Raw genomic sequence first — 25,486 nt, 5'->3', positions numbered from 1 at the left:
GGGGAGGGTGGGGGAAAGCGCACAGGGACAGCGAGGAGCCGAGGAAAATCCCATCTGATACCAGATGATATGGACTGATTATTGATACTAGAATAGCAGGATAGATCGGCTACTCGCCCTCCCTAGAAGGCTCGGCTACTCACCCTCCCTAGGAGGCTCTGATATGCACTCTATTTTCTGCTTAAACTCAATTGATACATGTCCCCTCTATTTATAGAGGGAATTACTTGACCCCTAAGCAAATATCCTAACAAACCCATCTAGCTTATCTCTATCCTAACCAACAAACTAATCCAAACCGTGGCACATTTCACGCGCTACAGTAGTGGGCCCAAGCCTAGGGCTGGTCCCACTACCGTAACATATCAACTAGGCAATGAAGCTAAAATAGATGTGTTGCACAAGTACATACCATTTTTTGAAAGTTTTTTTTTTAATTTTGACACGGATATATGAATTAACCCCCATGCTACTTAGTCCAAACTGTTTGAGTGCAATTTAGAGATTATATCATTGCCAATGCAGTTAAAGTGGCAAAAGCCAAAAGAAAATGCGCCACTCTAATGCATGTTCAAAGTAAAAACGTGCAACAAACTCAAATAAATCCAACATTGCACAAGGGCCCATTTGCCTTCAACTCCAACTAGGCACATATCTGGCGCCAAGAAACAGAAGTAAGCATGTCTATGTTAAGCTACTACTGGCTATATTAAACAGAGAAGGATAAGTTAATTTCTATGTTAAGCTACTACTGGCTATATTAAACAGAGAAGGATAAGTTAAGTAATACCTTTGGATGATTCATGCGTTGAGCTGCCACCGGCCATAGCCCACTTCACATTCCGTATCGCCTCAGTTGGGTAATCATGCCAGGGATAAGGAAGAAACATAGAACAAGCGTGGCGACCAAAGTTGCCATGCTACTGATAGCAGAGCCAAACTTCTCTTGGTAGGAGCCCATTGCGGGCGCATGCGCTTGAATCAACTGACCCACCAACATGACAGGGACACAGAAGTAGACGACCACCAGAGCCAAAGTGACAGAGGCAGGGCCAGCGTTCTGACAGGGGCGTGCTCCTCCACCGCTCGCAGTACGGCCTAGCTGCACGTCGGACCTCCTGGTGACTCCACTCCCGGACTGCGTGACAAGGCATCAACACCCGCAAATTTTGTAAATCCGAGAATCAGAAATGGAGCAGCGAATCGGGGGAGAGATTGCACGAAGGGGGTGGAGAATCATGAATTCCTGATACCTGGCGTTCCCCCGCCTTAGGCCACCTCTCGATCATCCAGAACAGCCGCGGGCCGGCGACCGGGATCAGCACCGCCATGGCGAGGAAGGCTGCGTCGGCGGCCTCCTTCGCGACGGCCGGCGCGCGGGAGTCCTCGCCGCAGGCCCAGCGCGCGGCGACGGCGGCGCCGTTGGCGGCGATGTTCGCCCAGCTGAAGCAGCAGAAGACGAGGACCAGCGCGTCCGCGACCCGCGCGAGAACCCCTCGCAGAGCCGCCGCCGCCGTCGTCCTTGCTGGCGGCGGGGCGTGGGGCGGAGCCGCCGCTGCCTCGAAGACCGTGAAGGAGCGCCCACGCAGAGCCGCCGCCGCCCCGGTCCCTGGAGCATTCGTCGCCGGCGGCGTGCGGGGTGGAGCAGCGGCCGATGCCTCCGAGTCCGCCATGGCGAGCGGGTGCTTGGAAGGTTCGGCGAGACCGAGAGCACGTGCGGCGGCGTGCGGGTGACGAGTTGGTGCGAGGATTGTGCAGTGGGTTTGGGGGGTTCTGGGGGGAAACCCGGCCGCGTCCGGGCCTTGTCGCCTTGTCTGGTTCGCGTCGAGGCTCGAAACGGTGGGGCGGGCGTGCGTGTCAAAACCCGTAGCGAAACAACGAATAAGCACGGCAGATGGCGAAATCCAGCCGGTTTTCATAAACATCTCGTATTGTGCTTCCGTCCGTGGTGAGACCGTGAGAGTGGTGTGAATAATTCTCAAATCCAATCTGAATCCTAACGTTGATGATCCTGTCACAAACATCTACCAAAACCTTCTGACTCTACGCTGTCTGGAGCGCCGTATATACCCACAAATATCTGTCACTTTTCAAGTACACATGGATTAAGGCAATTAGAAGAGAAACCTTGATAATTTGATGGAAGGATATCCTCTCCGATCCATATATAGAAGTAAAATAACTTCGTTACAATCGAATTACATCCTAGCAACTTCTGTTGTCGGATCGAACGGGTTCAACCATGTACAGATATCTTTCGATGGATTCAATCAATATGGTGCCTTTCTAAACAAGTTGGCGATGGCCAATATGAAAAAAAAAGTTAGGTTGATACGGATGAGCACGAGCTAGGAAGCCCTCTCCTCACGCGGATACGCCAAAGAGATTGAAAATAGAAAATATAAAGTGAGGAAATTAATTGGGCTCTCTAGGTGAAGTAAAATAATCATCATCATGGAACATAGGTTAGTATTTTGGGGTGATTTAACCAATATAAACAACCTTGACACTTTCGGTATATTGACATGATTAATTTATTTGCATGGCATTTCAAACAACTTTATATGAGCCTTTTTTTTATGTACGTCGAAATTGCAACGAGCAACTCGCTCACGAAGTTTTGAGTAATGATCGAAATCCTAGTAATTCTGTAAGGAAAAAAGAGATTTAAAACAAAAGACACACCATCAAGTTAAATGTTTGACTTGATTTGAGTTAGGTGTAAGACTTTGCTTGAATTATGGCGCTTGTTGGCTTGGTCCTAAAATCATGATTGCTAGTCCTGGAGCTAGTGGGCTACTACCCAAGAGGCCAAAACTAGCTACCACAATCTTAGGACAAATCAGCTAGGCCACAATTCAACTAAGGCTGTGGGCCTACTAGTCATCTGATGGATGAGAGATACTCCATCTTATATATTGCGATTTCTCTCTATAAATTTTCAATGTGGAACTTAAATCCTCGTAAGGTATAATTTTCTTATGCTGCATAGTAATAGTTAGTATTTAGAATGGATAAAAAAGAATTATGCACTGTTCCGCGCCAACTCGACACCCGCGCAGCAGTACACGCCCGCGCGCTCCCCCTCTGCCCTTGCCGAAGCTTCCAGAACCCAGGGGTCCGGTCCGCGCTCCCATGGCGGCCACGGCGTCGCCTGCTCCGACCCGGTTGCCGCGGACGGCGGTGGCGGCGGCTCTTCGCTGGCTCCTCGCGCTGGCCGCCGACGGCGCGCTCCTCTGCTTCGTCGCCGCTGTGTGGGCAGGTAACGCCACCAACACCGCCGCCATCGCCGCGCGCTGGGCCTAGGGCCAGGACTCCGGCACGGTGGCTGCCGCGAGGACGGCCTCCTTCGTGGCGGCCGCCGCAGTGGGGGTGCTCACCTGGCTCGCTCTGCCGCCGCTGATCTGGATAGTTGGGACCGTCGTCGCTGTGGCCCGCCGCGAGGTATGGTGGTTGGCCGGATTCGCCCCCTTCCCTTACCGTTTCTCCCCTGCCGATTAGTTATTTAGTTGCTCCATTTCCCGTCCCATTGAGCGTTCCTGAGTCTCAGATTTCTGAACTTTGTGGGTTTTTTTTGGGCACAACGCGGAGCAGCGGCGTCATGTTGAGCGCGCACTGGAGCGCGCATCCATCAGGATGGTGGCAGCGTGCCTGTGTCTGTGCTGTTCATCATCTTCCTTGCCTCGGTCGTGTTGCTGGGTTGGCTGATTCAAGAGCCCTCGCCCGAGGATGGGTCCGGTCTTTGGACGGCGAGTTCTGCGCTTCGCGACATTGCGGGCTTTGTGGCCTCTATTCTGGCGTGCTTCGTCCTTCTTCCCAACTTGATCATCCAACCGAGGTTCTTTACTGTGGTGCTGAAGTGCGGTACGGCCAACACATGAGTTGTCCAAGGTATGCATTCATTCAATCTTCTCTGTGAAATGTTACCTGTTCTTCATTGATATATACACAAGTGATTGCGTTGTTGATGGCTGAGATAGTACTAATCCCGTTCAATACAAATTGAAGTTAACATGGGAGCAGGACCTTAGTACAATTGTACACCTGTATGGGGAATTAATTCATTCTTGTGTGAACTCTACAATACTCCCTCATCTATTGAGGTTGGACTACTTCACCCCCGAACTATAAAACCGGCTATTTAACCCCCTCAACTTTGCAAAATAGTCAAATTTACCCCCTAAGTGAGAAGATGCTTGCCACCATTGTTGGCACTTGGCATTTGGGCGTTTTGGGCATAGAAATTAATAATATGGCGGTTCACTTTCCCCTTCCTCATTAGTAATTAATTTTCAACGTGATCTTAGCAAATCTGGTGAATATTATTCTGGACTGCATGGTTTTACAAAACTTGTTGCTGTCTATCTGCTTTAAATATAGATGTATAGGATTAAAATATGATTAGTAGTAACGAATAAGCACATCAGTGAGTGGATAATTCTTTTTAAAGTTTGCTTTTGAAGGCTGGTGCAGGGATATGCGTTACTAATATGGTATTTAGTTGTACCAATCACGGCCTATCATTACATGGAATTGTATTTTGGTTATCAGTGATCACTCATCAGTAGATCCATTTTAATATACATGCTTGTCCCCTTATAAATTTTTTGACTATATCCTTCACAAGTACTAAAGCTATACCCCTGAAACTATATAAGTTGGTTCTGTTTTTGTTAGAATTGATGCAGTACGTCTGGACTTTATTACTAACTTGAGCATCTCTACATCATAGTCTCTGCTCTTTAATTTTTTCGTTTAGTCTCTGTATGTTTGATATTCATCTTGATTCTCGACTTAAAGTTGGGAATGAAGTGAACTTAAAATCTGATAGAAGAGGCATGCTTGAGGACGTAAATGCTACTCAATGGGTATATGTGCTCCCTGTATAGGGAATAATCTCTCAAAATTATGTTTTCTTTTGCTACACAACCACTGAGTTATACAGTCTTAATTGCTATGAGATGCATCCTAGAAAGCAAGCGCTTCGTAATTTCCATAGAATAGATTAGTGTGTGCTTGTTACTGCATCGCAACAAAACTGGCATCATCAACAGAAATTTCAGTTAGTTTTTCTCTTATGTTGTTGTTTGATGTGTGACTTGCAAATTACAGCATTAATCCATTCGACCCAGGAATTGGATATACTGATAAAATGGTATGTGTTGCTACCCGTTCTCTAGTTAGTTATACTGATAAAATGACTTCGTTACAATCGAATTGCATCATAGCAACTACTGTTGTCAGATCGGATGGGTTCTACCGTGTAGAGATATCTTTTCGATGAATTCAACTAACGCGTGCCTTTCTACTTTCTAAACATGTTGGGAATGGTCATCAACAAATCAAAAGACACACCGCTAAGCTAGATGTTTGGTTTGGATTAGGCGCAAGGCTTTGCTTGAATTATGACGCTCGTCGGCTTGGTCCCAAGATGAAGCGCCCTATTTGCACAGGGACTAAATGTGATACAAATACCAGTCTAGAAGGTTGGTAACATATTTATTCAATAGATAGTTCAGAAACCGTATAACTCGAGAGGGAGCAGGCGAGAAAGATATGCTCGGACGAGAAGCCACACAAACACACTAACGACCCAGGCTACTGTCCAAACAAACACTAGGCAGCACCTGGTACTACACAGTAGCGGAATCATCCTGCTAAAGCCCAACACCATAGGCACGTCAGGTGCGGAAGCACCCTTCTACTCGAAGTCTTCACCGGTAGGGAAGTCCGGGTCTTCCTCTGATCCGTAAGGGTGAGTACAAAAGTACTCAACAAGTTCAACCACACCCACGGAGAGGAATAACAAGAATATGCATAAGGTATAACAAGGATCAGGTAGGGGTTCATTTACAATAAAGGTAGATTTTACCACATGCAAAAGTTTCGTTTTTAAAGGGCTTTTCACAAAGCATTGTTTAATAAACCGAATTAATTGAGTAGGGTTGATCCTACACAAGGATCCAAATTTTAATACTACCGGACTTCCCGTTCGCGGTAGCACACCCATCCGCCTCATCTGAGTACTTTCTTTTATCCCTTCCCTGAAACCCATTTATGTTCCTTAAAACACTCAACACATTTATTCATTGATAAAACGCAATGTAGTCATGATTGAATTGTAATAAAGTGATTAACAAGATCCTAAGCATTCTAGCAGCAATTATCATCCAAACAGAGCATATCATATTTAGAGATAATCCTAGGTCATCAAGGAACAACCATAGCAATCAAGGGTGGTTCTACAACCAGATTTCATCTAAGCAATAAACAAAGCCTTCCGGAAGCTCCTGCTCGCGGTACGGGTCTTCCGGCTCCGGCTTGTAGTCCTAGCCTTCGTACTCTGGCTCGCGGTACTGGCCTCCAAACTGGTTCTCCTCCTTGATCACTCCATCAGCTATGGCGACGCAGGTGCAAAAGACAAATAAACACAAACACAAAATAAAATAAACTCAAACAGATAGGAGAACAACTGGAATAGATAGAATATAATTTTAGAGGAATTTGGGGGAAAAATCAAAGTGAATCGGAGTTTTGATGTGTGAGATATGGCTGTGTAAAGATTAGCTACTAATTACAAAAATAGTTTAACATAACTGGACAAAAGCTTCACGGGTTAAACGAACGGAGGCTTCACGGGTTTCTGTTTGTACGTAAGTGGCCTGGTGGTGTTTTGGGCCCACACGTTGGCCCAGGATTGATTAGTGTTTTGGCCTGAGAAACGAAGTAACAGAGAGAGAAAGACACGGAGGAGCCTCAAGCTCGTTCGCCGTAGGAGGCGGCCGAAGCTCACTGGAGTTTCGCCGCGTGATGATTCCAGCCACCGTTTTCCAATCAAGGGCATGAGGAGAGAGAGAGGAGTGGATGGGGAAGCTCAGCATAGGCTCACCTCGGGCAGGGGCAGCTTGGAGAGGGAGATCGAGGTAGCGCCCCGTTCTTGTGTGGAGGAGCAAATAGCTTGATTTTAGGGAGGGAGAAGGTGGGACGCGCAGTTGGGTGGCTCGGCGAGTTTGGGATGGCGTCAGAGAGCAGCTCGGGGTGGCTTTTATAGGCAGCGAGGGTGGACCTGTGCCAGCGGCTCACCTGCTCGCCATGAATGGCGACTCTGTGGCGGTGGCGCTTAGGTGACGCGGCGTTGACGGCGCGCACGACGAGGTGGCAGCGGCATGGTTGAGGTGGGGACGCGGCAAGGGGCCGCACGACGTGGTGCTGGGTGGCAAGGCGTGTGCGAGCTTGGCGGGTTTCTATGAGTGGAGCGAGCACGGGCAAGCGCGCGTGGTGCAGGGTGGCAGCGAGCGGTCGTGTCGTGGGGTCAGGCTGTCGTTTGAGCAGAGCGAGGGTGAGCGCAGCGAGAGGGGGGGGGGGGGTCTGGCACGCGAAGCTCTGGCTTTTGCTCGGCTCTTGTCGCATGCGCGAGAGCTGTACCGGTTACGTACTAGGCAGTATGCGTGTGAGGAGAGGGTGATGGTGTGCATGGCAAGGGGCTTGCGTCTCTAGGTTGGCATGAGCTGCTTGCGAGCGAAGCTTGTCTCTATTTTGTGCGTGCACAGGCAGGAAGTATGAGTGAGAGAGATTAGAGGGAAATGATTGATTAATCTGATTGATTGTTGGCTTACAGAGATAGAACCAAGTTAACGACTGCACTAATGGAAAGAGAGATTAAGCTAGGGATAGAGTTTAGATGGAAAGAAAAGAATTGAGCTCGAGAGTAGTTTTGCAATGTTTTGAAATTAGATTTTAAAATAGGTTTTGAAGTTTTTCAATTCGAGTGATTTTTAGATTTGAATTTTTGGACTGTTATACAAGATCGTGATTGTTAGTCCGAGAGCTCGTGGGCTACTACCCCAAGAGGCCCAGACTAGCCACCAGAATCTTAGGCCCAAATTAACTAGGCCACGATTTAACCAAGGCCATGGGCCCAATAGTGGAAGAGAGACATCCATCTTATGTATTGCGATTTCTCTCTATAAATTTTCAACGTGGAACTAAACCTATAAACCCATAAAGTGTAATTTCCTTATGCTACATAATTGTTATTTTGAATGGAAAAAAATCATGCACTATGCAGTTAGCTTGGATCCATATCACCTCGTTTTGTTTGGCTAATTGATCACGAGAATACGAGGCATAATCATGAGTATATGTCGAGGTATTATTGTTCAAACACGTAGAAACTAGTTCAAACCACGGAGTCCACTGCATATTTAAATACCGATCGACTTGCATGTTTTTGGTTCACCCACCTGCAGTCCACCACCAAACAAAGATTGTTATTTGCTCTTACGTTTGCTTCGCCTTCACACTGAGTGTATGTTGCTCAGTCATATGTGCTCCAAGGAAACGTGTGCCGGAGTTGGTGCCCGCCAACACGCTGCCGCGCCGGCCGGCGACGTGCCCCCGCGCGGCGTGGCCATCAGCAGAGCACTGCCGGCTGTCGGCTGCCGGCTGGACTGGACGCTCTGCACTGCCGGTTGCCGCAGCGCAGCACCGGCGCATGCCGCTGTGATCAGTGACCTCGGGGCATAGCAGCGGAGAGCGTGCCCAGCCGAAACAGAGGATGACAGGGCGATGGCGATCGCGTCCACGCAAAGAAGCAGAGCAAAGCCAAACAAGGTGTCGACATCCACGAGCAACTTTGAAGCTAAACCTCCAACTTCGGTTAATGCAGTGTCCTGCTATTCTGTAGTTCATGTGCCACGCCATCACTCACAACAAGACTTTTGGCACTTTGCTCGTTGGATAGTTCAGCAAATGGCATGCACTGTGTGGACAGAGAACAAAGTTGGGAAGCACTCAAGATGTAGAAACTCTTCGTGTCGAGACCTATTACAATGTTTCCCACTTAAAAAATTGATTTTCATGTAAGGACAAAATGTGCAGAAAATGTATGAAAGGATAGCCATATGCAAGCTGAGTACGGCTTACCGTATTAGTTTTCGCAATGGTTTCTCAGCACAGAAGACAACTAGTCAACTAGTAATATGCAGTAGAACCACTTGCAGACGTAGCTGAACAATCATCAAGTAACTCGCGGAAGTTAAAAAATGCTTTTCTACTCGAATGAGATGTCACCGTTCCAGAACTGACACATCAGATGATAGGAACTGACAAACGAAATAGAGCATAAAAAGCAACAGATCAGTATGTCAAATTGATCTTGCGAAACTAGTATTTTCGTCGAAAAATATTCAAGCAAGTACTAGTGTGTCTTTTTGGTTGGAAAAAAAACGAACTCTAAAGTATTACAGCGGAAGACAGAAGCTAGCTGAAGCTCAGTTCCACCAGTTTCATTGCAGTACTACACTGATTTCAATTGACATTAGGCAGCACTGGCCTTTTAGGCAGCCACTCTACGGCGACTTAAGACTATTTGCCGGCAAACTGCAATAAATCACTGAATGCATTAGCATCTTCGCAATGTTGAAAAGTGACACGAGATTTATTTTCTAGCATTTTGATCAAGGAATATACAAACTGAACAGCACTTTGATCCTGCTTGCCATTTCAGCACACAGCAAAGCAAGCAGAACACATCCATCGCATTCACGCTACAGGTCGTAACTAGTAAGCAGCGGGGCAAACCAAAACAATGTCAAGATCCATTTAGAGCCATGTGCAATTTGCAAGCCTGAATCTATGTACAAGTTATTAGATTGATGTAGTGCAGCCACTGCCATTACTCAGCAACAGAATTTGCTCAAGGAATAACACAGAGAAATAGACATGCACAGTGTAGCACAAACAATCTTAGGAAGCGACTGCCTCATCAGTAGCACAAATACATTAGTTTGAGTGCTCGATGTTATTTGGACACATCATGTTCAATGGTGATAACTAAAGAGCCATCATGTTCAAAATTGATATGTTTTAGATGTTTAAGTGCAGAAAATTTATGAGGAATAGACATATCCTTGCTGATCGTACAGCTTATTAACTTGCACAATGGTTTCATCACAGAAATGACAACTGGTAACATGACACGAGCCCTGTTACTGCAACCATTTGTAGTTAAACTAATCATCACTTCACTTGCCCCAGGTGAATAGGAACTCTTCTACTCCAAGGAAGCGTCATGTGTTCCAGAACTGAAATAGCAACACAACAGAGTGTCAGTTTAACATATATATATAGGAATCGATAGTCAAAATAAACAGAGCAAAAGGCCAGCAACACATCCAATCAAATGAGTATATCAAGTTTTTGGCTAAAATATTTCACACTTCGTAAGCAGAAAGTCGTTTGGTTTATATAAATTGAATAGGCAACAGCTACAGCAGAAAGGAGCTAACTAAAATTTCAGCTGGTGCAGCAATTTTCACTGCAATTTTAGTGTCAGTACAAACCATTCTACTTGATGGAAATAAGGAAGCATGGGGTTTTAAGCACCCACCCTGCAGTAATTACAACCATATGCGCAACAAAATAAGAAATGATCAGTGATCACACACCAAAGTTGTCGTAAAGTTTGAGATCAAGCCATATTGGGGCCAAATACAGCCATCGATAACATTTACATTCAAACTTTGACAGTGTAGAATAAAAAATGACATCAAAGTCAAAAATATGGTTTAAATGGAAGATCAATGGGTGAAAATTATTAGCTACAGCTGCTCCAGTCAATAGGGTTCATAATGTATCAGTTTCCATAACGTATAGAATCAAGATAACATCATGAAGTATCTTAGTTTCATGTTGACCTTAGCGCTTAGGATAGATAAAAAGAGACACCAACTATTTCAAAATACAGATGAATCAAGTTTAGTTCCAATCACTAAAAGATAGTACATAATTCATGCAGCTAATAATAACATGAGTTGTTTGCCTATCAGAATACTAAATCCCTGCCTTAAAAACTACCTTAAAGCAGATAGACATGAGCAAATTAAGCGAAACCACACAGACAAGATTATACAGCAATAAGTTCATGATGATGAAGAATATATTTGCATAAGTTCACGATGAAGAATAAATCACTTCTAAGTTCTAACAAAAAAGGGGCAGTGAACCACTTTAATCTCCATGCCTTAAAGGATTTACTGGCCAAGAGCCAATGGTGGTGGCAAGCAATCTCACTAGCAACTATGTAACGGTTGCAATGCCCCAAAAAATACTAGCCATTAGTTTACAAATTGCTAAAGTGCCAACAGATTTGTAGAGATTAAATAGAGAAGATTGCATGGAATGGAAACTAATAAAGCAAAACAACGTAGTGATTACTGACTACTAAAGAATTCCCCCTGTCAATTATGCACTGAAACTCAACAGACATGTTATTGCCCTATGCATCAATTCTTAAAAAAATTGTAGCAAAAGAAATTTAACCATGGTTCATACAAAAAATACCCACAAATCCAAACATGCAGGTAACATCAGAATCTTGTCATCACCACAGGGGTAGTGCACATTTCACACAACAGTACCATATGATACAAATAGATGCAACATCCTACAAGGTTTCCATGTTAACTTCAATTCCTACTGAACAGGATTAGCAATTTATGAACCATCAACCAAGAGAATTTGATTACGACATGCTCACATAAAGGAACAACTGGTGACATTGTAAAAACGAGGAGTAAAGGGATACCTTAGATTATTCACGCGCCAAGTTGTTGCAGTAACATGGACTTGGCAGAACTCAGTTCGCCGGAGCCCTCAGCAGGATAATGGCCAAGTTCGGAAGAATGACCCAGCAGAGTGTAACCGAGGCAAAAATGGTTCCAAGATCACCGAGCCCGGTACTAACCTTCTCAAAGCAGGAACCCTTTGCCGGCACAAGCCAATGAACCGCCATGAGCATACAACAGAAGAGGATAACCAGCAGAGGCCCGGGAGTAAGACGGCCATCCTGACCGAGGCCAACCCGAGCAGGAACAGAACGGCGCTGCACGATGAGGCCAGCAAAAAAATGAATCCACAAATCGTGATTCAGAAATCGCTCGTGGCCATGATCCATGAAGGAAACCAGATCGTGGGTATTATTGAGTATTGACAAGGAGCGGGTGGATCCAATCCAAGCAATACCTCGCGTGCCTGCTGGGCCGGCGGAGCAGCATGAGCGACGTTGAACCTGTGGGCCAGCCGCTGGTAGGCGAGCGGGAGGAGCAGCCCCATGGCGACGAAGGCGGCGTAGGAGGCCTGCTCCGCGAGGACCACCGCGCGGGAGCCCTCGCCGCGGACCCAGCGCGCGGCGACGGCGGCGCCGCTGGCGGCCTGGTTAGCCCACATGGCGGCGACGATGGCGAGGGGCGCGGCGTCGTCGCCCGCCGGGAGGAGCCCGCGTAGTGCATCCATCTCCCCCGCCGCCGGCGCCCTGGGCTGATCCACCGTTGCCGGCGGCGCGAGGAGTGGAGTGGTGGCCGCCGCTGGTGCCGTCGAGTCCGCCATGGGGAGCGCCGAGCGCGAGCGCTAGGTTCTTCTTCGCGAGGGCGGAGCGCGTGAGCGGCTGCTTTGCTGTGGCCTCGATCTGGGGTGGGAGTGCGGGTGGCGAGCTGCTGGTTTTGTGCTGGCTGCGGAGTGAGTTGGCGTTCGCGTGGCGTGTGGGGACCGGAACCGGAGGAGTAGCCGGGAGCGTCGCGTCGCGTCGCGCGGTGTCCTGTCCGGTGCGTGCGGCGCGTGCCGCGCGCCCGAGCCCGACGGAAAGTAGCCGAATTTTGTTGGCTTGTTAGGCAAAAAGCTTTCGTGTTCGTGTCATGTGATACGAACGTTAGCCTCGCGGCTCAAGGCAAGGCAACATCACCTAACTTGCCACGTTACGTATCGGCGGCCTCGGGGCCGGGGGTCGGGAACCGCACCTACGTCGGCCGGGCACGCCGGCGTCCTCGCGTCCGCTACAACGCTAGCTACATACACCGTCCTGTCCGTCCATAAGCCATGCGAGCAGGCGGCGCGGGCATGCGGCATGGCCTAGCCGTACGTGCTCGGTCGAAACAGAGGATGACAGGGCCACGGTGATCGCGTTCATGCAGACGGGGGCGAAGGGTCGCTTCGTTGTTAGAGTGCGGCCGTCCACGGCAGGTCTTCTCAGGTCCAAACCAAAAAGGTCGTGTAGGCCATAATAAGCTTGAGATCTTCTACACTAACACTGTTCCGCAACTAATCAGTTGCGCAGATTGCACATGAGATCAAAAACACAAGATCGTTTTGGATCCAACAGCAGTTTCCAACGCCGAATCCAAGACCATCTTGCACCCAATAGCGCCACACACTGCCACAGTACATTTCATGAGGCGCATACCATAACTCGTCAACAGAATTTGCTCAATGGAAACCAAAACAACAGCCCAGCAAGGCAGGAACGAAAGTGAATCGGTATCACATACGGCATTCAAGTCTTAACAGTACTCAGGCTCGCTTCATGCACATGCGAGTACGCGACGACTCCACATGATGGTTCTGCATGTTCCTGCCACAACTCCACACACCGTATGTTCTCCAACCTCCCCCCAAAGAGGATACCAGCCGAGGTTCTGGGTTCAAGTAAGTTTTAGTGCCAGGATCGGAAATTCGAATATCGGAGTCTGGAGCAGTATAAGCGCGCGCGCACTCAATCCAGCCTCCCAAGCAAGTACGCGACCTGGACCTCCTTGGTGAGCGGCATGATTCTCCTGTAGAGTCCGGCGACCAAGCTGGGGTTGATCTTGAACGCTCCTGGGGCGCCGATCTTCACATCTTGCCCTAAGATCCTGGCCTTCGCTTCAACCCTGCGCGCTCCACGGTCTCGTATGTGAGGAGTTGCATGAGCTGAACGGGGTCCTGAAATTTGCAGAACGTGACAAGAAAATAGGCAAGTAAGTCATTTGCTAAGGAATTGAATTATCTATTTGACCTGAAACTCTGCAAGTAAAACCAAAAAAAAATCGACATAGTTGGTGTGGACATGTTAGCACGATGCAGAAGCACAGGCCTGGGCTTTTATAGATGGCTTGTAAGCATCAGGGGACGCTTGAAATTTGGCCTCTGCCACAAACTTCCCATAGTGGATTCTTTTAGAGAGTGCCTGAATGACAAAGCAAGGAACAGCGAATAAGCGCCAGACTATACAAATGCAAAATTGCACAAGTCACCAGTGAACATCAGCATAGTACTGTGAAAATGGCATCACAAGAAATTATGGCAATAGAAAACCTTGCATGGGTTGCTACTTGAAGATGTGGTTCGACTTGTTTGCTAAAATATATTCTTTTAGCCGAATGGAAATTGCAGCAGAGTTAAAGGAATTTTCACAATAAACTAGCTGACTAGAACACAAGCAGATGTTTACCCAAAGTATGTAAGTGGAGTAAGAGGATTATTTGACATGAATATCAGATGTACCTGCAAGCAGGAAGTGTCACAAAGAGCACTGGATCCATAGTTACCTTCTCTTCCTTCTTTCGCCAATCTTGGAAGAAGTTCATCGAAATACAATTTCCAAATCTTTGTGTTGATATTAATAGAATCTGCAATGGGATGCAGAACCTATGCAAAATATAAGGGCGAAATATGAATCCATCTGAAGTTTACTAACATGGTCATAAGATATAGCATTATGAGCCTTGCAATAGGACACTCCAAATGCAGCATAAACAGATGTTTCATGTCACAGATGGACTGTGATGGCGCAATGACAGTGCTTGTACAATAACAAGATTCATGCAGGTTAAAACCATTAAAGGATTAAATTGAAGCAAATGCTAAGTCATCACATGCAATGTTACTTTCACCTCTGCTCCACGCCTCCACCTAAGCTAGGTTAGGAGCTTTTGCATTTACTCAATGTCAAAAGAGCACATGTTGCAAATGAGAGGGCATCTATTTTAGAGCTAAAAAAACCAAAAGAAAGACCCTTTGCTTATTTCAACTCAATGCAAAGCAATATGACAAAGAGCTATACAGCTCATTCTGTGATATATTGGAGAAACTAGAGTATCTTAGTAAACAGGGAACATTTTCAATCTCTCTGTACATGTATCTAAGGTCCATAGCATAGTGCCTGTCCGTTGTTCACTAATTGAGCATTGCTCAATATATGAGCTCTACAGGCCTTTTAAGTCAGGTGCTAAACAACTGTAACCAAAAGCAAAGTCATTTATCTACCTAACCTATATGAACAAAATGATATACTAACCTGCAAATGGTGGGCGCTATATTTCTTATACTGGTGAAGAAACTACAAAATCATCAAGAGAAGCATTTGACAACCAAGAACAAGCATTACCTTGGGGTCACTACGGGAAACACTAAAGTCGCCGAGTGTAATTTTTTTGCCGAGTGTATTATTGCGGGCACTCGGCGAAGGCCCCGTTTGCCGAGTGTATTCCTAGTAACACTCGGCAAACATAATACACTCGGTGAAAACACGATTTGCCGAGTGCCAAAAAAAACACTCGGCAAACTCCCACGGGCACTCGGCAAACACTTGAGCACGTGACTTCCACGTGCCGCGTCGGGCGAAGGCCATGACGGACGTTACTGTTTGCCGAGTGTCGACGGGGGACACTCGGCAAAGCTCCCTGTTTGCCGAGTGTCTCCATGAGGCACTCGGCAAACCTCCATGTTTGCCGAGTGTCTGGATGGGGCAGGTTTGCCGAGTGTTTTTTGACACACTCGGCAAAACAAAAAAAAATTCCCTCCTCCACCCTCCAAACTTTTTATACTCCACATGTATGACATTTGGCACTGCATGGTACAAGGTGGACTATTTATTGACCTGTTTGCTATATTTAATCAATTAATTTCATTTACAGTAATTTGTTGATTTAAGTCAAATTTGAACTGCAGGTGATTGGAATAATGGAATAATATGAGTGGAAAAATCATATTCATGTTAGTGAGTCCAAATTGAGGTCTTACCCAGAAAATGAAAAGAAAATTTCGAACATTTTGTTAAGGAAACACGACTACGAACGTGTGGCCAAATGATTTTTTAATTCTCAAAAATACAAACGAAGTTTGAAAATCACGAGATTTTGCAAGATGCTATGATTTCATATGCAGAGGCTGTGGTAAAAAATTGACAAGGTTTCGCACAAATTTTGACATATGATGCTTAGAATTCGAAGCATCTCCGGAGAGGATTCGTAGAAGTTGGAAGGATCTGGTAAGATTTTGAGTCGAATCGATACTTGAATTTGTCATTGAGTTCAAATTTATTTTTATAGGCCATAGAGAACATAGATAGGTTCATGTCAAATTTTGGGAATTTTTCGGATCCGTTTGATAATTTTTATTTATTAATTGCAAATATATGAATTTAATAGATATAAATTCAATATGAGCTATAAATCCATGAAATAATGGAATCATATTACTTAAAAAATGAAATACGCAATGTTTAGTGAATTTGACTAGGTTTCTGCAAAGTTTACATACTTTTAATTACTAAAAGTACTTTGCACATGCAATATGGGTACCTATTTGCCGAGTGTCGCAGTAGGGCACTCGGCAAATACTTTGTTTGCCGAGTGTCACCCCCGGGCACTCGGCAAAGCCTGCCACGGGTCCACGTGTCAGTGTAAGTCAGAAATCCGGGGGGGGGGGGGGGGGGGGGGGGGGGGGAATACCCTTTGCCGAGTACCCCTGATCTAGCACTCGGCAAAGGCTGAAAATGCCTTTGCCGAGTGCTAGATCAGGGGCACTCGGCAAAGGATTGGAACTTAATCCGGCTAAGTCCCCCAGGCGCACACGCACAGGCACACCCACACGCGCCGCCCCTGGTCGCCCGCGTCGCTCGCCCCGCTCGCCGCCCGCGCCGCCCGCCCCGCGCTGCCCCGGCCACCCGACGCCGCCCCGGCCCGCGCCGCTCGCCGGCCCCCGGCCGCCCGACGCCGCCCCCAGCCCGCGCCGCGCCGGCCCCGGGCGCCCCGCCACCAGCCCACCACGCACCGCGCCGGCCCCCGGCCGCCCGACGCTGCCCCCAGCCCTCCTCGCGCCGGCCCCGGGCGCCCCGCCGCCGGCCCGTCCCTGGTCGGCCCCCGGCCAGCCCCGACCCCCGGCCGCCCCCGGTCGCCCCCGGCCATGACCCTCGGCCGCCCACGGTCGGCCCCCGACCTCCGACCGGCCCCCGGCTTGCCCCTGGCCGTCCCGGATCGATCCCGACCCCCGACCGGCCCCGACGCGCCGCCCCCGGTCCCAGCACTAAGGTGAGTTGATGCAATATTATCATGCTTGAAATATTGTCATGGATTATGTATCAGTGCTTATTGTGGAGTCGGCCATCGTGTCGTTGTGTTGTTGTAGATGTGATTGTTGGCCATTGAGCCATTTTATTTGATGCAGGTGTAGGAAACCTCCCCGTGCAGGGGAGGTGCTGTCGAAATTTTAACTTGACAGGAGTATTTTTTTTTCAGGAGAGCGTACGTTATCGTCCTCCAGTTGTCACTTTGCAGGATAGCAAGGTGAGGCATCCTACACCTTTCTTTCCGTATAATGTTCGTATATCACGTAACCTAGTTACGCGTCTCCTGTTCGAAATAGATACGGTTGGAAATATGCAGATCTTTGCATATCTATAACCGTATTTGTTTCGAATTGTGCACGTTTTTTGGACAGCCCGAGGATGTGTAGGTGGGTTTAGTATCCATGATCTATTTCGGTCCGAGATAGAGTTTCGGCAGCACCTCCCTATTGTTCTCCAGATACACAATCTCCTATCAAGGACGTGTATTTGGAGAACAGCGGGGAGGTGTTGCCGAAATTTTATCTCGGGTCGGAGTAGACCATGGATACTAAACCCACCTACACATCCTCGGGTGGGATTAGGACCTATCTTTACCTAATAGACAATATAGGAACGTGTATATGCAATGTGAATTTTGTATTACTCGCTTATATGCTAGAGGATGGAGGATCGTCAGTGGATGTACACGGGTCGAACTAGTCAGAATACGTTGACCAATGAATGAATTGACAAGACGGATGCTTTCTTGGAACGAGCGTTTGCAAGTGTCAAAGGAGCTCGATCGACTTGGTGTCCGTGTAGCAAATGTGGAAACATGCGTCGGCAAACCAAGCTAGACATGGGCAAACATCTGGTGAAGAACGGATTTACGTCAGACTACACCAGGTGGATCTACCATGGTGAATCTGATCGTGGGAGAGAGGAGGTCTTGAGACAATGCATCGAGGAATTTGATGATGATGCCAGGGTGGGAGACATGTTAAATGACTATCATGAAGCACACTTCGAAGAAGCACGTAGGGAGGAGGAGCCAGAGGCTACCGCTAAGGCTTATTACGAAATGTTGTCTGCGGCACAGCAACCCCTTCACGGCCATACCAAGGTTTCTCAACTAGATACCATTGCACGCCTAATGGCTGTGAAGTCTCAGTTTAGTTTGAGTCGAGACACGTTTGATATTATGTTGACAGTTTTTGGAAGCCTGCTCCCGGTTGGTCACATCTTGCCAAAGAGCATGTATGAGGCACAGAAACTCCTTCGTGCACTTAAGATGCCATACGAGCATATACATGCTTGCCCGAAGGGATGCATCTTATTTAGGAAAGAGTATGCGAAAGCAAAATACTGTGTGAAGTGCGAATCGTCTAGGTTTTTGGAGGTAGACTGTGGTGACGGTCAGAAAAAGCAGCTCGCAATTCCTGTGAAGGTTCTACAGTATCTGCCTTTCATACCGAGGATCCAACGGCTTTTCATGACTGAAGAATCCGTGAAACAGATGACATGGCACAAAAATGGCCGTCGATATAATCCTAAGAAGCTGGTACACCCATCCGATGTTGAAGCCTGGAAAAGCTTTGATGCGATTTATCCTGCAAAAGCTCTGGAGGCCCGTAACGTACGCGTTGCATTGGCAACAGATGGGTTCAATCCTTATGGAATGGCGGCCGCCCCGTACACCTGTTGGCCCATTTTCGTTAACCCCCTGAATCTCCCCCCTGGCGTCCTCTTTCAACGACATAATATATTCTTGTCGTTGATAATTCCAGAGCATCCGGGGAATAATATGAGTGTGTACATGGAGCCTCTAATTGATGATTTGCTCCGTGCTTGGGAGGAAGGGGTATGGACATATGACCGATCCACAAAGACAAACTTCAAGATGCATGTTTGGTACCAGTACTCCCTGCATGACTTGCCGGCATATGGGATTTTCTGCGGATGGTGTGTTCACGGGAAGTTCCCATGCCCAGTATGTAAAGCATCTTTGAAGTTCATTTGGTTGTCGAAAGGTGGCAAATATTCTTCGTTCGACAAACATCGACAATTCCTCCCTCCTGACCATCCATTTAGACGAGACATCAAGAACTTTACCAAAGATGTTGTAGTTACAGACCCCGCACCACCGATGATGACAGGGGCCGCAGTTCGTGCTCAGTTAGACGCTCTCGAGGTCAATAATAAAGAAGGTGGTTTTATGGGATATGGCGAGCAACATGCTTGGACGCAGAAGTCATGCATGTGGAAGCTTCCCTATTTTGATGACCTTCTTAATCCACATAACATTGATGTAATGCACACGGAAAAAAATATCGCCGAGGCAATTTTTGGTACAATAATGGACATTCTTGACAAGACAAAGGATAACGTTAAGGCTAGAGTGGATCAAGCGATGTTGTGCAACAGACCACAGCTAAACATGGCACCTCCAAGAGCTGGCAAGTCGTGGAGGAAGCCTAAGGCCGATTTCGTTCTGACGAGGGCCCAAAGGAGGGAGGTTCTAGAATGGTTTCAGACGTTAATGTTCCCTGATGGCTATGCAGCGAACTTGAAGAGGGGAGTGAATTTAGCAACTATGCGAATCAACGGGCTGAAGAGTCATGATTACCATATATGGCTTGAGCGTCTACTTTTGGTGATGGTTCGAGGCTATGTCCCTGAGCATGTGTGGCAGGTGCTAGCGGAGTTGAGCAATTTCTTCCGCCGACTTTGTGCGAAGGAGTTATCTCGTACCATGGTTGCAGAAATGGAAACAATGGAGCCTGTGTTGCTTCGTAAGTTGGAGAAGATCTTTCCTCCAGGCTTCTTCAATCCAATGCAGCATATGATTCTACACCTTCCGTATGAAGCACGAATGGGGGGCCTGTGCAGGTTTGTTGGTGCTACTCAATTGAGAGATGTCAAAAGGTTCTTCGAACTAAATGTAAGAATAAGTGCAAAATTGAAGCATCCATTGCAGAGGCATACATTTTGGAGGAGGTGTCAAACTTCACATCAAAATACTACGCTGACAACCTTCCTAGCGTGCATAATCCACCTCCTCGTTACAATGCCAGCGAAGATGAATTGAGCCTTAGCATTTTCCGAGGGCAACTCGGAAGTGCAAGTGGTGCAACCCGCAAGACCCTAAACCATGAAGAGTGGCGCTCTATCATGCTGTATGTGTTGACCAACCTATCTGAGGTGGAGCCATACATGATGTAAGTTCTTAACAAACTTGTTTCTAAGTAGTCACCATTCTCTTGCCTAAACGTATATTTCTCGTTGCTACAGGCAATTTCATCGTCAATTCTGGCGTAAATCAAGGCAACCCCCACGAAGCTGAGACTCTTCTCAGGGAGGGTACGAGAAATGGAATGCCCGATTTCATTTCTTGGTTCAAACAGAAGGTACAATGTCATTTCTTTGGACATTCTTGTACATATGATTAATATAACGAACCGCCCTATTTGAACTTGCAGGGCCGAACCGATGTGTCTATGAATGTCGAGTTGAGACAGGTTGGTCAGGTCGTTTGCCGGTTATGACGTCAACGGATATCGTTTTCACACAACAAGGCACGAGCAGAGTCAGCCCAATCGAAGAACCACAATTACTAGAGTTTTCACGCCAAACTCTGATGGGGTCGAGTACTACGGAAGAATTGAAGAAATATACGAACTAACTTTTCATGGGTGCAAACCTCTTAATCCAGTTATATTCAAATGCCATTGGTTTGATCCATCTGTCGTGAGACGGGCCCCTAATCTTGGGCTAGTCGAAGTTTGACAGTCATCCATGTTACCAGGAGACGATGTCTATATTGTGGCTCAACAGGCCACACAAGTTTATTATTTGTCATACCCGTGCCAAACCGACAGCCGTCTTAAGGGTTGGGATGTTGTGTACAAGGTATCGCCACATGGTAAACTACCTGTACCAAACAATGAAGATTACAATATAGACCCCAACACGTACGAAGGAGAGTTATTCCAAGAAGATGGGCTCGAAGGGAGTTTTGTGATAGATTTAATCGAAGCGATCGGAATGGAAGTAGACAACGAGAGGGTTGCTGCAGAGGACGGTGGAGATGAGGTTCAGAATGTGAAGGACTTAGAATTACTTCAACGATTACAATTAGCTAATGACAGTGATGACGACATTCCTCCTTCGGAGCACGGGTTGACTATATCGACACGCGTGATAGTGATGATGAGACTTATGATCCAGCTAATCCCGATCATGATGATTATTTCTAATACATGTATGAGTCGTACTAATTTAGTTATAATTTATTTATAATTTGCATATCTTTGTAATTATGTTTTGTTTATCTATGCTGACTGGTTTACTCTTTTTAATTGCAGGTCATTGAGCAATGGTGGGCGGTATGAGGAAGCTCACGTCGATTTATGAGAGACTGGCCGCGTCAGGGACTGGTTCAGGGTTAGGGTCACGTTCAGGGAGGGGTCGAGGGAGGCGTCGAGGCAGGCCTCGACGTAGGGTTGAGGAGGAGGAGGAGGAGGAGGAGGAGGAGGAGGTGGTCCAGAGGCCTCGAGGGAAGAGTAAAGCGACGAAGCCCCCGTCGCTTGAACCTGAGGTGGAGGAGGAGGAGGAGGAGGAGCTACCTTCCGCACACGCCTCTGGGGACGACGAGCAGGAGGAGGCGGAGGAGAAGGAGCAGTAGGAGCAGGAGGGGGATGGGGAGGCAGGGGATGCCCAGTCCAAGATATGGTTGCGAGGTCCCTCATCCCTCCCGAAGCGTCCGATACCTGAGCATTTACGCCCGCTCATTAAACCGGTTGGGACCAAGTAAGTAACTTTAAATATTCTTAATAATGATCTTATGTTGAAAGTTTAAAAAACTAATAATTTATATTAATGACTTGTGCAGGAGTTGGATTAAGCTCAGTGGGGGTGACCACAACCGTAAGGCCAACGGGATCCTTGGCTTTTTGTGCAGGGTTCACTTCCCTGGCTTGGTGGTGTATGCCGGACAGCAGCAGCCGGCCTACACATGGGACCACTACGTCGCCGCCCCCGACGTCCCTGATCGTCAACAAAGGAGATTCCCCAACATAGCGGAGCGGGTCAAGGCCGAGCTGTGGATAAGTACTCCTCGCACTAAATTGCTCAATACATCACCTACGTTCGACATTCTTGAAATAATAACTGTATACGTGTCTATATGCAGGATTTCTATAGATGCCAGAAGGGATTCGAGGCCAAGGCGAAGGCCATCTGTGATATAGCCGCCAAGAAGCTCGTGAAGGACATACATTACAAGGCGCGCATCCAGGCCATCATCGAATTCCACGCTCAATACAGACAGATGAAGGTTAGAAAAGAGGAGGCAAACTGACTAAGGACCAATTCATGAGGGTAAGTAAAGAACGTTGATACTTACTATTTAAGATTAATTAGGCTCAATTTCTTTTTCATATGTCACACGCTTGATGCTGTAGGTGCCTCCGTGGTGGTGTCGTGCGCATATCCAGTGCTGGGAGAAGATGGTCGACGTGTGGTTGGAGCCCGGGTGGTTGGAAAATCACCTTGCTTGCCGGCAGCGGCGTTTGCAGATGCCGACTGCACCACACCATCAAGGCAGCCTAAGCCTTGATGAATATAGAGAAAAATGGGTACGCAACTTCAATTCTTTATTCTAACGTTCAGTTCTACATGCGGCCTAATCATTTTGTATTTTTTTCCGTAGTCGGCGTCACATGATGGCCGACCTTGCTCCCAGCTCAAGGCATGGGTCCTCTTCAAAAAGGGCAAGGCAACGGCCGATATCGATTTCAACCCAGACGACCCGTTCGAGGCGTACAGCTATCCTAGCATACACAGTCGCGTCAGCGAGTATACAAAGATGGCTAGGGAGGTTCACGGGCCAGACTTCGATCCGAGCTCCGAGGATATTGATGGAGAAATCGTGATGAGGGTGGGAGGAGGCAAGAAGCATGGCCGATATTGGATTGGTGACAGCGTAATCAACACGGCCTGTACTCCCACTCTCTCCCAGATCCGAGCTAGGAGCACGGACTCGAGCCCGGCGATACGGCCACGACCCACCACTTCACAGTTCCAGATGGAGGCTCTCCAGGTTCTTTCTCTTCCATTCATCGTTCGTTTCTTGTTATACTTTAGCTTTGCATTATAATATTGCAATGAAATATTGTAGGCCCAGGTGGAAGAAGCAAGGAAGAAACAAGAGGAGATGGTGGCGCAGATGGAGGACATGCGGCGGAGGATGGAGGAAGAAAATCGGATGAGGATGGAGCAGATGTTCCAGTACATGCAGAATTTTGCTTCGAGCATGGGTCAGTCTTTGCCTCCGCCACCGCCGATGCTGTTCCCTCCGCCTCAGCCACCCACGACTACTCCTGTGAGTCACTTGACACATTGTGCTTAAGATTCAATACTTTAATATTGACAACTTTAGATGTTAGCTCAGAATGTCCTATCTTATGTGCAGAATCAATCGGCAGCTTCGAATAATGAAGATCAAGATTTGTCGCAGTGGTCTCCTTGGCCTCCACGGAACTAGACTTGGTTGTGAACTTGGTTGAAACTAAATTGTGACTTGAACTTAGATTTATGGATTGTTTTGTGCTTATGTTGAATTATGCCTGTGATGTTTATGAATAATATTTCTAATGGTGGTTGTGAATTATGCATGTGATTGTTTATTACAAATGCCTGTGATGATGTGTATTGTGAATTGAGAGGGGTCCGTTATACGTGACAAAACGAGGAAAAAGGGGGGTTCTGGGCACTTTGCCGAGTGTAACACTCGGCAAAGAGGGGCATTTGCCGAGTGTTTTGGCTTTAACACTCGGCAAAGGGGGCACTTCCAGGTCCAGTGGCCAGGAGTTTGCCGAGTGTCATGGACACGACACTTGGCAAAAGGGCCCGAGTTTGCCGTGTGCAGGTGTGCAGGCACTCGGCAAACACCAGGTGTTTGCCGCTGACACTCGGCATACCCGGAGTGTTTGCCGAGTGCTGACACTCGGCATACCCCTGGTGTTTGCCGAGTGCCTGCCGTCTGGCACTCGGCAAACCCGCCGTTACCCCCCGACGCCATCAGTGCCTATTTCGCCGAGTATATCTTTTCGCCGAGTGTTTTTTGGCCGTTGGCAAAATGTTTGCCGAGTGCTCGAGTTTTGACACTCGGCAAAGTAGTGTTTGCCGACACAAAATTTGCCGTGTGTTGTTTGCCGAGTGTTACACTCGGCAAAGCCTTTGCCAAGTGTTTTCATGCCTTCGCCGAGTGCCTGTGGCACTCGGCAATTTGTGTGCTTCCCGTAGTGGGTATTGCATAGGTGGCAACATGTCTCAGGCAGATCATCTGGAAAGAATGGGTGCTCATCTGGGCTCTTGTATCTCCCAACCTATATTAAAAACATTAGCATATTCTATTCTTCCAAGTAATGATCAATTGTTTTTGTTTAAAAACGCCAAATGGATTCACCTGCACATGGAGCTTTTCAGTTTCTCTAACCATATAATCAACCAAAGATCCTTCAAAACCATCCATGTGGAAAAAACTGCTATCATATGTATCAGCATTGTAACGATATTGGGCTTTCTCCAAGAGGCCGAATATGATGCTGTCTTCTAGTGTAATCAAAATTTGTCTGATGCTATCCAATGTCAGTTTTTCACTTCGATCAACCCTCCCTTCCTAAAAAAAGTGCACCATTAATAAAAAGAATGGTCAGTTCCTTCAGTATAACCAAAACTGGCTTTCATAAAAGGAAAGCAATCCAGGATAACATAAGAGAGTTAAGTCTTTCTGCAAAAAAGCAACAAGGTTAACACCCATGCTCCATGTCAATTCCCTCCTCAAGATTCCACATACGTTTCTGAAATAGTTTCACCGAAATTCAACGAACCTTCGTCGCAATGAAACTAAGACATATGAGTCGTCAAAGTACACTTAACTCTTTACCACCAAGTCGTCAAAGTACACTTAAATAAAACATATTATTGGTGGAAGTGGCAAACAACATAGCTGGAAATTTCCACAGTTTAGTTACAACAAGGGAAACATGTACAGGCAACAGCACGCTTTTGGCTCAAGTCATGACTTCCAAGTTGACTCTACCACCAAATAATTCAAGTTCACAGAATATCAACACCATGTCCATTTTCTACACAGTAATAAACTCTCTGTTCTCAGAAGGCAAATCAACAAGGGATCCCCCAACTTCTAAGAGATAAATCCAACCACCACAAAACAGCCAGCCGAAGATTGCCTATACAATCACCTTAAAACAGGGAAGAAAATTCAGTGGGGATGGTCCACAGAGTTCTTCCCGTGCGGACCCGTGTTGGATGGCTGACGCG

General features: G+C 47.1%; 1 long non-coding RNA gene and 1 pseudogene across 1 annotated transcript; both read right to left on the bottom strand.

Annotated features, from left to right (window-relative positions):
* Nucleotides 1–6,064: 6,064 nt before the first annotated feature.
* On the bottom strand, nucleotides 6,065–7,098 carry LOC117860231 (uncharacterized). Its single transcript, XR_004641422.2, has 2 exons — nucleotides 6,890–7,098; nucleotides 6,065–6,397 (listed from the first exon to the last, which is right to left on the bottom strand). It is a non-coding gene; the product is annotated as an uncharacterized lncRNA (long non-coding RNA).
* A 6,448-nt stretch (nucleotides 7,099–13,546) lies between these two features.
* Nucleotides 13,547–25,281, bottom strand: LOC117861861 (chorismate mutase 1, chloroplastic-like; annotated as a pseudogene).
* Nucleotides 25,282–25,486: the final 205 nt, after the last annotated feature.

The sequence above is a fragment of the Setaria viridis genome, chromosome 6 (genome assembly GCF_005286985.2).
Source record: "Setaria viridis chromosome 6, Setaria_viridis_v4.0, whole genome shotgun sequence".
Classification (NCBI taxonomy): domain Eukaryota; kingdom Viridiplantae; phylum Streptophyta; class Magnoliopsida; order Poales; family Poaceae; genus Setaria; species Setaria viridis.
The sequence above is the reverse complement of the archived record's forward strand: the minus strand, read 5'-3'. Positions and strand labels throughout refer to the sequence as shown.